General features: G+C 42.7%; 1 protein-coding gene across 1 annotated transcript in view; it reads right to left on the bottom strand.

The window, feature by feature from the left end:
- Positions 1-14,454, bottom strand: part of ITCH (itchy E3 ubiquitin protein ligase) — a 59,846-nt gene extending 45,392 nt beyond the window's left edge. Inside the window, exon 1 of the mRNA XM_009092928.4 lies at positions 14,308-14,454. The gene's annotated coding sequence lies outside the window, so the exon portion shown is untranslated. The remainder of the gene's footprint in view (positions 1-14,307) is intronic.
- Between the last annotated feature and the right edge of the window lie 518 nt (positions 14,455-14,972).

Below are 14,972 nucleotides of genomic sequence, written 5' to 3'. Positions count from 1 at the left end.
ATTACTGTAGTCAACCTGTCTCTTTTTTGCTGCAGCCCCTTTCACAATGGCACAGCCTTTTCCAGTGATGGTCTCTGAACTTCCCCACGAGGTTTTGCTGTGCCCACACCCACAGGCAGTGCAGTACAACAGGAATGGAACCAGGCAGGAAGGTCTGCAGACCTGAAACCCACATGGGATATGTTCTTGGAGTTTTAGTTTGGAACAGCTCCAGTGGGATCCCACAGTTCAACACGAGCAATTCCACAGCTTCCAGTTTAGTTTCATCCAAAAGCAACTCAGCTTCCTTGATCCAAGCTGATTTCACAAGTCAAATCAAGTGCAGTCTATGAGAACATTCAGTGGATTAATTTCCAAAGTGCACTCCTTGTCCAAATTAAAATAATTAAACCACTAATGAAGACTGTTTCTTTTCCTGTTCTCTCTAAGCATTCTGGCCACAAGGAAAACCTCCACAGGTCTCTCACATTCACTGACTCAAGTTCACTCTTTTTGCATTACTTCTGTTCTTCTTTAATTCTCTGCACATGGACAAGAGTATTTTCATGTGTGACCTTGCTGTGACACTTTGTTTCTGAACTGCCACCTTTCATTCCATTCTGACAGTTTCAGAGGAGATTATTTTTCGGAATATTTTCCTTTATAACATTATAAAAAGGAAATCCCAAAGTTTCTCACTCTCCATCAGTGGGACAGATGTGCTTTTTCCCTTCTTCTATGCAAAATCAAGGCTAGAAAATTGCTTCTACAAAGCTACTAGAAAGTTTTAACTGCTGTGCTCTGGTCTAAGAAAAAACAGAGTATTTATTCAAATAGATTAAGATTACATTTGGACTATATATCTATTTAATATGAATGATGAATGCTATAGGTAAAAAAAAAGTCTGTCATAAAGCACAACATATTTGTGTCATCAAACAGGGTAAAATTGTCTCCCTGAGGCCTAAGTGATGAGCCAGACTACAGAACTGCTTGTTTCATGTGGAAAGAGGAGCAGGCACTGAGTACCACTATCTGTGTAAGCACAAATGGTTTCTTATCACAAGGAGTATAAATTTCCAGAAGTATTAAGCATCTAGAAAGACTGTGAGGAACTGAAGTTTCTTCTCCTGTTCATTCTATGCATTAGAGAAAATCAGGGAAGCCCACTCTGTGCCACACTGAAGTGAAAAGTCCAACTCCAGTGAGTGACTCTCCACATTCCTGGTACTGAAAAAAAACAAATGACACTCCTTTCCTTGAAAGAGCAAGAAGGATGATCCAAGATAGACTGAGCATCTGAACTCCAGGGAGGTCAGGGAGCAAATTCTCATAGGAGCCATTTCCAAACGTAATGTGGACAAGAAAGGGATTTGTATCAGTCAGCATGGCTATAGAAAGAGGAAATAATATCTGACACCATGTTGTCATCGTTTGAGCCTGGCGCAATGCCAGCGCCCCCATGAGAATACCTCCTTCCCTGGCATCCACTGCAAGATGCGATCAGAGACAGAGCAAGGCAGGCTCCAACTTGAGGTTGAAAGGGAAAAAAAACTTTATTAACCTAAACTACAAGAAAAAACACACACAGGACACATAGAACACAATATGAAAACCTTCCAAATTCTTCCTCCTCCCCCCACCAAATTTCCAATTCCATCACCACCCTTTAGATAACCAATTCTCAGTTCCTCGAGAAGAGAGGAGTCCCTCTTGCACCACACGTGACCTCTTCCTTCCATGTCCAGTGCTCTCACCACTGCACATGGATCAGAGCTGCTTCTAGGGTTTTTCCCTTTAAGGATACTTTGTCCAGCTCCAAAGAGAGCACAGTCCTTCTCCTTTGGGACACTTGTCCCCCCCAAATTTCAGCCCCTGGGGCTGAGGGGTCTCTTGAACAGAGATCATCTTCTTCTTCCTCTTCTTCAAAGACGAAGGGCACCACCACCACCCTCCTCACCCGTTGTCTCTGTTCACACACCTCCACATCGCCGCACTCTCCTGGCTCTGAGCCATTGCCTCCCCCTAGAATGCAGTCTCTGTGTCACAGGAACACCAGTAGTTCTGCTGTGGCTATACAAGAAAAGTCCAGCCAAAGGCCACTCCATCATCTCCTCCCACCTAGAATTCTTCTCAACATCCTCTCAATCTCATCAACTTCAGGAGGAATCAGCATTTGCAAGGTTCCCATCTTCCTCAGAAGGGTTAAAAGTCCCAGGCTCTGCCAGTTTGCTCCATGAACTTCCACGCCTGGCTGCCCTGCCGGGCACCCCCCCGCTTCTCCTTCACTCCAGCCGCGCTATCACTGTCGCAGGCTCTCTCTCTCTCTCCCACTCTCCAGGGGGGGAAAAATGGGGAACAGCTGCCCGAAGCCTTGCAATGTTCTCCTCCACCCTTCGGCCCAGGCCTGGCCTACCTCTCTCTGGCCGCATGACTCCCCTCCATGCCCTCAAAGCTGGGCAGGGGGGTCTGCTCAGTCCCAAAGCGGAACTCAAAGAGGAAATTCCCCTGGGAGTTCACAGCTTTTAACCCCCTGTGTTCTCAGAGGCGCATCCATGCCCTCAGTGGACAAACCAGGTGCCAATATTAAAATCTGAACACCAATTGGCTTGACCACACCATCACAAAAAAACTTCATTTCCTCTCAAACCACGACACATGTCCTATAATATCCACACACAAAGGGATGAAGCAGGGGCCAGGCAGGACTAGGGGGTAGACTGCAAGCCTGGATGAAGGGCAGGGCTCCCAGGGCTGGGATCAGAGGTGCACTGCCCAGTTAGAACCCAGGCATTGGTGCTGTAGCCCAAGGGTACAGACTTGGCCAGCACTGTTTAAGTTCCCCATTTATGATCTGGACCCAGCTCACTCTCAGCAAATATGCTGATGGAACAAAAATTCCACAAGGGGAAGCACAAAGTTCTGTACGTGGCGAGGAATAACCCATGAACCAGTAAAGGCTGGGGGACAGCTGGACAGAAAACAACTCTGCAGAAGACACTGGTGCAGTTGCACATCAACTAGCAATGCTTCCTCACAGTAACAACAAATAAAAGGGTTGCCAGCATCCTGGATTAGGAAAAAAGCATCACTTGCAGCATGAGAAAGGTGATCATTCTCTTTCATTCTAATTCTAGAATTAAAATTAGGCTCCCCACTCTTTAGGCTCCCCAAATCAATAGTGACACAGATGGACTGATGTGACACCAGCAAAGGGCTATAGAGACAATAAAGTGATTGGGAAGAGGATGAGAAAGCTGGGATTGTTAAGCCTGGAAAGGAGAATGATCAGGAAGATCTTATCAGTGTGTATAAATACTTGAAGGGTTAAAAGGCTGAAGGCAGACTCTCCCTAGCAGTACTCAGGGATAGGACAATAGCCAGCAGGCACAAATTAAAATCCAGGAAATTCAGCTTAAAAACAGGGGATGGAGTAATTAATTTTTCTGTGGGGTAATTGAAGAGCAGAGAACTTGTCAAGGGAGGTTAAATCACAATTCTCAGAGCCATTCCAAACCTGACTGAACACATTACTGACCGCCCTAACTAGCCTTGCTCTAACAAGATGAATTTGGATCAGGCCATGTCCAGGAGTCTCCTCCAACTTCAGGTATTCTGTGATTTTTTGAGTTCCCTGAAACAACCTCAGTAATTCCTGTTGTACCTGTCCTGTTTTTCTTTTTGAGTCTCTGTCCTGTAGCAGATTCCTCCTCTAAAGAGACATCTATCAAACTGGTCATATAGACTATTTTTTTTCCAAACTGAGGATCCCTTTTAGTGCTCAGTTATTAATACAGTTTAAGTTTTACTAGTTTGAATAGAAAGGCACAGATTGCATAAATCAGCATTGAACTTTCCTCAGGTTCAGTAATGTTCATCTTGAACATCAGGACTTTCATTTCTACAGCTTTTCCTATGTCCTACACTAAAATTCAATGCACAAGTCTACACCAGGTATTTTCCTCACTTTTAACAACTACTTTAATCTCCCTTATTGCTGCTGTGTATTATAACAAACAGAGCAATACAGCTTTAGTGAATTTCCTACACGTCCAGCACTACACAGACCCAAGTGTTAGCCAGCTCCAATCCAGGACAATCAGGTTACATGAAACTGAAAGACATGCAAAAGTCAACTGGATCAACTGTCCCAACATAAAGCTGTTACTGGACACTTCGTATGCACACTGGTTTCCTGGCTTATCTTCGTTTTCTTTTGCCCCAATAAGAAACCTCACAAAAAATTCACATATCACTGCCTTGGAGCCTGTGCTATCCCATTGTTATAAAAACAACATCAGAGACGAGAAAGTCATTAAATATCATGGGTTATACTCTGTTTATTCAAAAAGATATCATAATTTGTTGATGTTTTCATGTATTTCCTTCTTATAACTTATATGGCTATTATTTACCCAAGCAAATCCGGACAGTGACCTGTATGTTGCTTCATATCTCCCCCATGCTCCTTTAAAGCTGCTGTCCTGGTACTTTCAATCAAACTAATTACTCTCTTTTACCTAAAAAATGTCCTATCAGTGACAAATTTAGGCTGAAGAGTCACTTAAAGGATCCTCTAACAGTTTCTAAAAGCTTCTCCTAAGTGTCTATATAAATTAGTCCAAACCTCAGTGGGAAAGACTGGCACTGAACTTCCACTTATGATACTAAAACTAAACAAACATGATGCTATCAAAAATTCCCACAATGTCTACACAGGCAATTTGATTTTGGAGGTATAATATAGCTGCATAGCATAACATAGCTGCCTTTCCCATCAATCTGCTCCTCGACCACTTTAGCCTGATGATTTTCACATATCCACTGACCTTCCCTCATCTCCCAGTGCCCACATTTATGTTCCCTATCTCATTAGTACAGACATACCCACACAGCCTCACAGCTCACACTACTGCTTTAAGTTATTTTCCAATTAAAACGGTGGAAATAGTCAACCTTCATGAGCAAATTTTAGAAACTGTAGAACTTAATTTGATGCTTATGGGAAGAGATAAAAGACTGGTATCACTGGATATGTTAAGAGAACCACTTGAACTTTAACTAATTTGACACATTATTTTGTGACTTGTCATTGGAAAAAAATCCATAGATTTGTATTAGAGCTATTTTTAAAAGTACTTCAAAGACATTTTGAAGTTCTACCAATTGATGGGGGCAATTTAAAGGACAGACACCAATGGAAAGAATGGTCTTTTTTGACAATGAATATAGAGGCAACACAAAAGTAAAAGAATACATTCAATAAAACTACACTGCTGGCTTTAGCAACAAGCAAGAAGAAGCACGGTAATGCATCTAATAATTGCTATATGAGAGACAGGATAACGACTGAGAAAGATACATCACCAATTGCCTAAATACTCCACCATCATCCAGAGCTCAGTCACTGGGGAGCCCCATTTTGCAGGAACGACCTGAAGAACTTTTCCTGGCAACTGGGAAAAACCCACGTGGTGCATCCAGCCACAAGTGAGGTCTCCAAATTCCCTGAAAATGGGTCCAGTTTTTATAGGCCCAAATCAGCAAGTCAAAGTGACTTGATGATATTTTTAGCACAGAAACTCCTGCATCTGATGGCACACTTCCCAACCAGCAGGAGCCAGAGCTTGGCCAGAGCCCAGGCCTTGGCTGGGAGGGTTTTCCCAAAAATACCCTACAAACAAACCTCTATTCATGTCAGTTGGGAAAGTTTCTTAAAATGATACATTTCTCTCAGATAACTACACAAGGTTATAGACAGCTAGCATAAGCATCTGTGTCATTTATTTTTAGCTAAATAATACTGATGGTGTTAGCCACATAATGCCCAGGGTTCATTTTTTAAGTCAACTCTGGCTGAGGACTGCTGCTCAGTCCTAAGCAGATCAAAGTGTCAATAAGAACCATTTTCTCTGTTATACAGTAACACAGTAAAACAAAATATGAGGCCACCACCTTCTCTTTCACCATCCACCTTGCAGCTCAAGGTAAAAAGGAACTTGTTCTGAAGGGAACAAGTCCCTTCAGAAGCAGTTACACATTCAGTTATTAACAGAGGGCAGCACCTACAGAGGATTTCATAATCTCCGGCCATTAGTTTTACCTCTTATTTACAGCTCAGTACTTGCTTCAAATTATTTCCCCATTCCTTTCTCAGAGCTACATTTCATTATCAATGGTTCACACACCTAAACAATCCTGCAAAAAGCTTTTAACTCTGGGGAATGAAAAAAATCCGAAAGCTTGACCATTCAATTACCCAATTACCTGTAGTCATTACTAAGAATGACAACTTCAGCAGCCATTACAGTTGTTGTACATGTTTATATGATTGTAAAATTGTACAGCTGTAATGTTTTTAACAGTAGCTTCTGGAAAGACTGTTGTCTACCAGCAAAATGTCAGCCCTGATCATCTCATCTAGAAGCCTCAAATGGACCAGATGCAATTTCCAAAAGTGCAGTGCTGGTGTCTACATAAACCTTGACAGGATTTTTCAGGATGTTCTGTGCAGGACTGTCCAGTACACAATGCACCTTGTTTTAAGCGTCCAACAGCACCAGTGAAGGTTTAATGAGCACAAAATTATCTCCCTCTGTGGGTATAGCAATGAAGAGAGCCCCAGACACACCCCCACTCCTTTGCTCCCAAGAACACACATTAAAAGGCCTGTGGAGCTTTCAGGAGATATTGCCCATAAAAACTTGCTAAACTGATCGTCACTGTAGGAACCTGAACAATAAACAAAATCGAAACAGACTGCACAGCTCTGCAATTCAGCCTGACAAAGGCTCATCAAAGAAATGATGAATCATTCCCTACTACCAGCAACAACCACATATCTGAAATGTGCTGATGACTTCAAATCTCTTGAAAAAGAAAGCTCTTTGTCGCTTGCTGCTTGTACCTGCTTCAGCAAAGTGGATGGTGTAAGGCAGTTCCTGTTGATTGACTCAGCTAGTGGGAACAAGAGCTGCTGAAGACAACGCAGTGAAATTCTGACAGGTAAGGTATGACTACACATGCACTGCCCCCTAAGAAAAATAAGCTGCTTCTCTGAGTATTCTTAAACAATAGAATCAAAGAAACTAGAAGTGGAAAGCCAGTACTTGGAACAAAATGAAGTAATATTGCTGTGTGCAAAATTCAGTGTCAGCTGAAAACAACTGTTGCATTTTTCCAAGCTAAAGTATTTATTACTAAAGTAAATCCAAAATATGAGATGGAAATTACAATTTCAGGGAGGGGAGAAAGTACTGAGATTATTTAAGTCAGCCCTGAGGTATCTGAAAGACTGCTACAGGTCACTGTCTTTACAAAACTGCAAACTGCCACAAGCAAAACCTTTAGTTCCAGAGGAGTAGTTTTCATGTTTTCTAATTTCAGCAGAAGTCCATTACCTGCTTCCTAGGAATTTTTTACAAGTGACCAGATGGCAACATCAAAGTACAGCAATGGGTGGACAACAAAGCCATCCCAACCCTGAAAAAACTGACTGCTTGCTAAATTCCAGCTCATGCCTCTCTGTAAAATAAAACAGAAACTATTGGAGAAAGGTGACCCAGAACTGTACCACTAATACCAATATTCTCAACACTTCCATTAAACTTGGGTTTTCTGAGACTGCCCTAAGACTCCTTTGACCTTTATAAAAAAGATAAAGCAGATGTCAGAAATTTTAATTTTTTCAACTAAAGTAATAAGTAAATTCCTTAAACAAAAGTTTCAGTCTTTACATCCTAGATCTTCGGTGTGAAAAACTGACAATTGCACATAAAATAAAAACAAAATAACAAGATCATCTTCTAACAACAAACATTGACTGCTTTCTTCAATTTCAAGGGACCTGCCTTACTGCTGGGACACAACTGGAAGCCCACAGGTTGGTGAAAAAGCACAGGACTGGATCTAAACTGAAACCTGCAAGTGAACCAGAGGTAACTGCACCACCCACATGTGTCAGCAGTGCAGCTATTGAGCAGTGCAGATGGGGAATTATCGTCCTGCAGCTGGATACTGCCCAAGGAGTGAGCCCCCTTCCCCCTGACACTCCCGTCTCACAGTCCTTCCCTATCTTCATGTCAGTTCTAGTCATAAACTGACATTCAAGGACCTGTTTAATCCAGGAAATCTTCAGGAAAAACCCCTAGGGCCCCTGATGACTGTGAAACTGTGTATATTTTAAAAACAAAATAGGCATACTTTGCATGCCCTGGCAAATTATTCTATGCAAGGAGAGTAATTTAATGTGAACACACTATACCATATATCCCCCCCTTCATGGCTTCCCTGGCCATACACCACGTGGAACACCAAAACGGAACCCACACACGAGAGCAAAATAACAGGCTCATAGGGTTATATTGACCACCTTAATCAGCAAAACATCCTTACAGATACAAACCCTGAGTCTGAACCATGTGAGGAGTTCTGACAATTTTCTTCAAATTTTGTTCAGACACTTTATGTAGTTTGCATTACTGTGTGTGAGATTAGAAGTCATGAAGGCAGAAATATAGAATATGAAGTATAGAGTTTACTATTTTTAAAACAGGAAGTGAAATTCCAAAAAGCAAAGAAATCCCAGCTGTGACACAGACTCTCTTAGAATAAATCTCATCCCTATTATTACTGTCTGTAAGTCTCCTCCTCTGTCACCTCCCACATCAGCCACCTGTAACTATGAATTTCACTTCATTGGTGTCTTCTCCACTCAAACACAGAGTGCACTGGGCAGCTTCCAGCCTCGAAACAAGCATTAGTCTGAAAATATTTTCACCTCTAATATGCCCCTCAGGACAGTATTTATTTTGTTCACATCACAGATGTGAAACCAAGATGTTGCTTAAATGTTATTTTTTTTCTTTAATAACTCAAACTCTCACTAGTGCCTTAAATCTTGCAGTTCAGAGAGCCTCATGATGAGTCTCATGAAAAGAAGGGAAAGCAGAAAAAAAGTCATGATATGCCATGCCACACCCCACAGGGCTATGTTTAAAATCTTTAAACCATGGAGAATATCAAATAAACCACCAGCAATGTCAACAGGTCTCCACACAGAGCAAATCCATCTGCCCAAACCAGATTTTAGAACAGGAGTTAAACACCCTGATTCAATGGGTGCACAGGAGAACAATGAGAACACTGCTGCCTCACAACAGCTTTTTCATTGACCTGAACTCAATTTGGTTCAGGCAGATGTTTAATAAATGCAGCGTTGCCCTGGAAATTGGTCTTTTTAATATTCACAAAATGCCCCCTTGGTATAAGGCAAAAAAAAGATATTCAAAAATCTTACTGGTAAACTCAATTTAACATGCTCAAAGTGGAGCATGCCAATTACATGCAGGATTACTGCGCGTGGAATTTAATTTTTTTTCTGTATCTTTAGGTGATGAGCACTCAAATGGAATTAGAAATGTTACACGTGGTGAGTATCCACCTGGAAACACGGGTGAGAGCTGTTTAGTTGGGTAGCTATGAAAACTTTTTTCAGGTAGAGTGAGGTGATCAAAGTATCTTCCTTCAGCATTTCCCTTCTCTTTCCCATTACCATTATACACATTATTTCCCTTCAAACAGCTGGAATAAGAAACTGTTCTCAAGGCTTCATCATTGAAGACATCACACGCACTGGGTCTATCACAGAAATTCAAGAGCCAAAGCAGCTTTGTGATCTTTGAACTGGTGTCTTTAATGTTACTTCCAACCCAAACCATGCTGTGATCCTGATACAAAAAGCAAGTCAGTGTCACAAGCCTCAGTTTTTATCTTCTAAGCTCACAAATTCTCTTTTCTCACTTTTTTTTATAAAGTGCCCTTCACGTGCAGGATCGCCCAGGAAGTTTTAATCTGAACAGACAGGAAAGGGTGTTGAGGTAAAACCTGGTGAAAATATGCAGCTCACCACTTTCACAGAAGTTAGCAAGCCTAGTTAAAGATTAGGCCAAATACATTACCATTTTAAGAACATTTTTATATATTGGTCAACACATTTCTTATCTAGTCTCTGAAATTATATACTTACAGCAGTCGGAAATACACATGTACATATACAAGGCACATACAATTGTAGATACAAGCTTTATTAAGAGAAATTAATCAGAGTGATCCACAGATCACTGAATTCAGGCTCCGATAAGCCAAAGTAAAAGAAAAAAACTTTAAAGGTGACGAATCCCTATAAAGAGCAAACTTGCTCCATCTATCTGCTTTACAAATAGATGAAAAGACCAACACTGACAGAGCAAAAACCTCAGGGTGTGAGAAAAGTACAAGAGGAATATTCAGAGCAACAAGTCTTAATACATTCAAGTGTTTATGAAGCCAGCAGTGAATAAAATAAAAATCTGGATATCTGAGCATTTTAACTGTTAAGCAAGACTAGTGATTATTAATACGTAATTAAAAGTTAGCTAGCACAGGGGACTGGGAAGGCACTAAGCATGGATACTGACCAAAAGCATGTTAAAAATTAACACAACCCACTCTTCTGTGTCTCAGTCCATCTCTTCAGCTTGCTCAGCACTGAGCTTTCCTTCACTTTTTCCACTGAATGAGGCAAAGCTAAAAAGGGTAGTAAGTTATGAATGATTTGCCCAGACAAAAGTTCCATCCCAATCACATGAAACTGAAGGGATCAAAGAGCCTATTTTATTTTTCTGAAAATTAACATGCTTCCAGTCACAAATTTTATATTCCTAATGGATATTTCACTGTAAATGGCTATTTATTTGATGAATTAATGAATAAATCAGAAGCAGACTGCAGACCTGTCTTACCATGTCTTTTTCTGTTTCAATATCACCTAAACCTTTCACCTGATCCTTCTTTTCCTTAGTAAAAAACTTCAAAAAGATTTCTAGGTACCCAGTTAATACTTAGAAAGAAAAAATATATCTCAAGGCTACCATTGAAAGAAAAATAGACCTATAAAGAATAGAAAACTGAGAACATGAAGATTTTATACAGGCTGATAGCAACACTCCTCTTGAAAGCTCCGGCTTCCGTATCGTGGGCTCACAAATCCAGAACCTGAGACCTGCACATTTCAGGTAAAGAAAGGTAAGTCACCTAACTTTCAGGTCCTGATTAGAAACAAGGTTTCACACAATCAAACTGGAACAATCCACCTGAAGTACACAGGCCTTTTCTTGCTGAGCAAGAGCACCATTTGAGTCTGAGCTCCAGCTTGAGAACCAATGGTGTAAATACAAACATGATAGGAGTTCTGTGCCTGACCAAAACACCTGGCCTCTCCCAGCAGCAGAGTTAAGAATCGCTTGGGCAGGTGGGTGGAAGGTAGGAATTATCGGTTCCTGAACCGGAGGACTAAAATAAAATTTAAAAAAAAAAAAAGAAAAGAAAAAAAAAAAAAAGGAAAATAATAGCAACATACTGCCAAGTTTGAAAAACTATTTGAATAACCAGAGCAACAAGATGTGGTATTGTGTTTCCTCAGAGGGGAGAAAAAAACCTGCTGTGCTTTGGTATAGTAAAAGCAGAAATTCCAGGCATAACTTGAGAGCTGGTCATATGAAACAGGGCCTTGGCTTCTTCAAAACACTCTTTCCCAGTTTATTGCAATACTTCCATTTCTATTATGTGTAATTTGCAATTCTTATGAAGAAAAATATCAATCCTTCAGCTCCAGCAACCCTGCACTAAAACCTGAGTGTCAGTCACCTAAGAAATTGACCAAGTCTCTATTGCTTTAGTCTTATGATAAAAGGATGAAGAACCTTTCTCTCACCAAAATGTGCACACAGCATTAGCTCAGCTAACAGTCCAACCAAGCCCAAGAAGGACTGCCTACAGTCTTTAAAAATACTCAAGTTATGAGACAGTAAAACTAAATGTCTAGAATACTCCCAAGCTAGACTATAATCATGGCTTGTCTACTTCCTCTTCTGAGGCAAGCACTCACTTCAAAATGCTTCTGCAGCTGGGCAAAGTACAGTTACAGTAAGGAACTGTGGCCAACAGTCCTCTGGGTTACGCACACACCTTTATTTTCCTCAGTTGTGAGGGGACAAAGAAGTTCCTGCAATTACATTCAAGTACAGCAGAATGACAAAAACTAGAACATTACATGAACATAACTGGAAACCCAAACAGAAAAGCTTAAAAATAAACTCCCAGAAGTGTCATTGTTACCATGTGCAAGGGGTTTTTCTTCTACTCTCACCCTGCAGACTCTTTTCCTTGCTTTTAAGAAGAAATCAAATTGGTTTTATTGCTTGAAAAGTACTTCACTATGGCTGAATATATTTATCACTTTGTTTAAACAGCTTAAACTCACAAAAGATGTTTATTTAGATGCTATCATTGACTGATACTGATAATGCTGCTGACAAACATCTCTTTCATGTGTTGTAAAATAGCATAAAGTTACTTTGTAAATCTCTCATGAAACATTTTTCAAGCAGTCTATGACAAGCTCTCCTAAAAAAATTATAAATTTAATCTCCTCAAGACAAACACCATGCTACTTTACTGCCTTTCTTCCTATTACCTTATGCTCCAGTTTTTTCCAAACCATTCTGAAACTGAAAAACAAAGAAATAAGATAACTCATGTTTCAGGTCTGTTTCACAACAGAAGAAACAGAACTTTAAGAAGGGAGAGAAAACTGAGGGAAGAAAAAGAGGTGATGCTGCTTAACTAATAAATTCATATAAATAATCTTTCTCAATCTCTCTTAAGCCCCAAAATAACTTTAATCTGTAAGAAGCTTTCAAAGTTAGCACTCAGAAGTCTCAGTTATTTTCCACTCCAAAATCTCTCACATTTACTGTTGTTGTTTTACAGACAAGAAGACTCACTTTGGGTCTGAATGCTACATATTATTCCAAAGATCATTTGGAGGTGAATGCATTCAGTGCAGTCATTAAATGTCAGCTAAATCACAACTAAGAATGCACACTAGACACAGTCCACATTTAAACAGCTGTAATGAACAGCAAGGTAATTGTAATTAAATTGCAACTGCTATGGACTTGAAGAAAGCAGAAAAGAATTTACTTTTTTTTCAAACAATATATTTTTAAGCATTAAAATCCTCAGAACCAAAGATGGCCTGTGATTCGTTTCATTCTTAAATGCCTTTGCCTTTTCTCAGGTAAATACAAGCAACTGCTGGATCTACTGTCACTCCCTCAACACAGAATGCCTTCTTTCAAATACCAGTCCAGATTTCTCTCCCCTTCTCTTCGAAAAGGTTGACAGGCAGGGTAGCAGAGACCAAGCAAAACAATGAGAAACTCACGACAAAAAGCAGCAATATATTAGGAAAAGACCGTCTAAAATAGGCTGGCTTCTGAATTCTTCAAGCCTAACTAAGCTATAAAGGTAAGTTTTGCTGGGGATATTTCCTGAAGCATCAAGGGTAAAGGCTGCCACAACACAGGTATCCCAAACGCTACACCTGCCCCTTTCTCTGCATCACACACAGATCAGAAGGTCTTCTGACAATTTAACATCACAAATTACAGCAATTAAAACAAGCTGAATTCTCGAATATTAAAAGGAAATTAGAGAAAGCCACCCTCAAACACCTTTGTCTGCTTTCATCTCGACAGCATGGGCACACAAGGTCAAAGAAAACCGGCGTGGGAGCAGAAGAGTTAACAGCCAGAACTTGTCCGTGTTTCCAAAATAGAGCGGTGGCACCAACGTTGCCATTCTGCCGTGTTTACAAGAGGGAACACAGTTCGGGACAAACCTCTGGATGTAGTGACGCTTTATCGCTAGGACACATTCCTTCAATGTCCGGCTGTACCCGGCCGAGATAACGACACCGAACCTCCGTACACCTGGAAGGAGCCCCGGGACAGGGGGGGACACACACGCGGAAAGGAAGCTGTGCTGAAAGAGCTGCGGAAAGCACAGCCCTGAAGGGAATGAGCCTCTGAGAGGGCGAAGGTTTAGGGGCAGATCCTGGCGACCAGGAACACGGAGAGGCTGGCGGGGTCCGGCCGGGCAGGGACGCAACACTGCCGGGGACGGCTGAGGAAAGGACTCGGAACTGGAGGCACCGGCGAGGGCAGGTGCCCCTCGGCAGCCGCGGAGGGGCGGCGGGGCCAGACAGCGCGGGGGTCCCGGGACCGCCGCCCGCGTCCCGGGGAGGGAGCGGTGCTGCCCCGCTCCTGGAGCTGCCCCGCGGGGCCCGGGGGTGCAGAGCGGCGGGTTCACCCTCAGCGAGCCCCTCCGGATCCGGGCCCGACCGCGGGGTTCCCGCGCCCCCCTTGTCTTCCCGCCGCCCGCAGGGTCCCGTCCCCAGCGCTACCCCCGTGCCCCCTCTCCACCCCCCGGCCCCGCTCCGCTCACCGGCTGCGGCTCCCCAGTCCCTGAGGTCCAAGATGGCAGCGCGGCCTGCCCGGCCTCCGGCAGCGACTTAGCAAAGTCGGGCGCGATGTGCGCAGGCGCCGAGCTCCCCCGCGCAGGGCAAGGACTACAGCTCCCATCGTGCCCCGCTCCAGGAACTGCCCGTGCTCGGCGCGGGCCACGGGGTCGAGAGGCAGGGGAGGGGCCGTGAGGGAGCGTGAGGTGTGCGGTGACGGGAGGGATTCCAGATCCTCTGGAGCCAGCTTAGGGGTGCTCATCCGGGGAAGAGAAGGCTCCAGGGACAACTAAGAGCGCCTTCCAGTGCCTAAAGGAGCTCCGAGGGAGCTGGAGAGGGACTTTGAACACCGGCCTAGAGTGACAGGACAAGGGGCAATGGCTTCCCACTGTCAGAGGGCAGGGTTAGATGGAATATTGGGAAGAAATTCTTCCACAAGGGTGATGAGGCCCTGGCACGGGATGCCCAGAGCAGATGTGGCTGCCCCTGGGATCCCTCGAAATGTCCAGGGCCAGGTAGGACAGGGCTTGGAGCAGCCTGGGACAGTGGAAGGTGTCCCTGCCCACGGAGGGGGTGGAATGAGATCTTTAAGGTCCCGTCCAGCCCAAATCATTCCATGAATCTATGATTCTGTAAACAGAGTATATATGTG

This window comes from Serinus canaria, chromosome 20 (genome assembly GCF_022539315.1).
Source record: "Serinus canaria isolate serCan28SL12 chromosome 20, serCan2020, whole genome shotgun sequence".
Taxonomy (NCBI): Eukaryota; Metazoa; Chordata; class Aves; order Passeriformes; family Fringillidae; genus Serinus; species Serinus canaria.
Note: the sequence above shows the minus strand (reverse complement) of the source record. Positions and strands in the feature narration are given on the sequence as shown.